We start from the raw sequence: 2,973 nt of genomic DNA, 5'->3' as shown, positions 1-2,973 counted from the left end.
CCCCCCCCCCCCACTCACCCCCCTTCTCTTTCTTCTTCCTACGATCTCTCTCCCCTCTCTTTTTCTTCCCATCCCAGTGAGACACTTTTTTTTTTCCCTCTTCCTGTAATTTTCTCTGCTGAAGTTCCTTGCAGGGTGGAACTACTTTGCAGAGAACAAAAGCTGGTATACCATACCTTCATACCAGGTTGCCTGAGCCTGAGATTCTGGGAGAAGGTTTCTCTACCCTAAGTGACCCAAACCCTGGTTCCAGAACTTCCTCTCATCACAGGATTGAACATCAGTTGTAAGCCTGGGCATAACATCACAGCAAGGCTCAGTTTCAGAACTCTAAAACTCTTGATTTGTTGGCTGTTTAGGGGAACCATCACTTACCCTTGAAAGAGCATTGAGTTACAATTCTCCAGTCCAATTTCTAGGTTGATCGGAAGTCCTGCGAGAGAGTCATCTTGTCTTGACTCCAACCAGTTCTCTGTTGGTTCTGTTCTTTGCAAGGAAGAAGAGAACCTCACATCACTCTTCACCTCTTTGATATAAGGGGAAAAGAAGCATGCCAGTCTGGTGTAGGAAACACACAGACAGCTGGATGTGAAAACTTCCTTATTTATGTGTAGCTGATGGCCACAGTAGAGAACAGAATTCAACCATATATTTAAGACTTGCAAAAGCATCATATAATCCTCATCAAACAAGTTAGAGTAGATACTGGGCTTCCAGCAACCCTCTGAATCGAACTCAAATGAACAGATCTGCAAACAGAAACGGCAGAATTCTACTGTTATGTGCCTACAACTGCATCAACCGATCTCAAAAGCCTCAGAATATAATTAAATAATCAGCAAGAGTTCACAGATTTTATGCAAACTAGGAACAAAACAAGGACCTCATCAGCAAAAAGAACACCAGAATCTCCTTGTAATAAAACAAATTGAAATCAAGAACCAAAGAAGGAAACTAGAGAAATATTTCCTTGAAGATTGGGAAATAACTAGGAACACAAAGGAGCGTTCGCTTAAAGGAACTTTTCATCAAGAACAAAAGGATATAAGCCACAAATTAGAAGGTTGTTTGTAGTCCTTAATTTGAGAGTACTGAACAGTTTGTGATGCAGATCCGGGTTCCAAAATGGGAATCAAATCGCTAATGGGCCTACAAGAGTGATAGATAGCTCAAATTTATGGTTGAGTGGCAATCTCGTAAATTCTCAGCACAGTTAGAACCCTTGTGAAAAGGATTAACAGAGTATGGGTAAACGGTAAATTTAGTTTGGAAAAGAGAGCTTATCTATAAATTAACTGAAGAGGAGATTAGATATAATTATTCTATGGGCATAGGGGCTTTTATGAAAATACCAGAAATTATGCCTTTATCGACAAATAAGAAGAAGGTTTCTTCTTCAACCTTCAGAAATCGAACCAGCAGTGGATGTCTCTCAGCTCCAGGTGATGAAATTCAATTATCAAACACCCAACCAGGCTGAAACTGGAAGAGCAAAGTTTGTAACTCATGTCCCTATCAGATGCAAGCATTAATCATACCAGGAAATCAGACATGAGGCTATGGAAGGCTCTTGCAACTGAAACACCTGGCGGTAGTTAGGGTTTCAGATGTGGAGATAGGTTGAATATTTCAACAGGTTGAGTTGTTAGAGGTGAAATCAAGTGCTAGGGTCGCCTAAGGGAGGAGAACGTTCGACCAAAGCCTCAGCCTACGCAGGTCAACCACAAAGGAGATCGATGAGCTTGTGTAGGACTGCAATTGCCACCAGGAACAGAGTAGTTTCAGATAAACGGAAAGTACAGCAGAAAATAAGGAAGAATTAGAAAAAAGAAGAAGAAGACCAAAGAAGGAGAGAGGGCTACGCAAGCCTCACAGCAACCATGGTTCAATCAGGCAAAAATTCATTCAATTCAACTCCAAAACTCTAAAACTCCATCGTCTTACATGATTAATATGAAGGAAAAAAAAACAAAACAAAACAAAACAACTAAAGGAAACTAATTGAGAAGGGAAACTACTCTAAATTAGAAACTAAGATCTACTCAAATAAAACTTGAATCCCAAGCTCACTCTAAAAGGACAGAAATAAAATCAGTCCCAATTAGCTCAGTCATCCAACTGCATCAGCTTGCTTTGATCATTCCATCATTATCTTCAAGTTCAAGATGAACGAACAAGCTGAATCCATGAAGAAAGCATATTTGAATCTAGAAAAGTAGCCCGGTCAACAATTGCAATCTACAAAAAGTGGGGCAGGAACATAAAAAACTAAAGCAAGTGCACAAAAAGCTTCATAAGGATGTTAGAAGACTTGACTTCTACCAGTTTTGACAGGACACATGCTATGTCTATTATTTGTATTACATGTTGATGCATGCACTGACACATACAAAGTGTTTAATGGTATAGAAATATACCGGTTGCTGTTTCACAAATAATTCTCATGGATCATGAATTGATATAAGAATCTCCAATTCAAGCAGAAATTGGAGACAGAACCATGGCTGCTGTGAGGCTCACGTAGCCCTCTAAAGCCCTGATCTATCTTTATTCTCCAGAAAACCATGGTCAATGCAGGTTTGTAGATGAATAAGCAAAATCTTAGGGGAATGGGGGGAAGGGGGAAATGCACAAACAAACACACCTAGATGCACAGACACACCCACAAGGATTTACTTCCCCTCCCCCACCTCCAGTGCCAGGGGATACATCCATGGCTAAGGACAATATGCACAGAAGCGTCCACTGATAGTAGAAAAGAAACTACAACAAAGTAAACCTAGGAGAGAAACACAAAGGGAAAGAGAGAAAAACCAACCCCCCAACAGTACTGGAAGAGAACCCATAATCTTTTCATAGAAAACTTCCTCTTTTTCTTCCCCCCCACCCCCAACACACAACAGACACTAAAGTTACTCCATTAACAATCTCTTAAAAGACAAGGGAACTGCCTCCTGGTGCTGCAAAGGGCTA

The sequence above is a fragment of the Macadamia integrifolia genome, chromosome 5 (genome assembly GCF_013358625.1).
Source record: "Macadamia integrifolia cultivar HAES 741 chromosome 5, SCU_Mint_v3, whole genome shotgun sequence".
NCBI classification, from domain to species: Eukaryota; Viridiplantae; Streptophyta; class Magnoliopsida; order Proteales; family Proteaceae; genus Macadamia; species Macadamia integrifolia.
The sequence above is the reverse complement of the archived record's forward strand: the minus strand, read 5'-3'. Positions refer to the sequence as shown.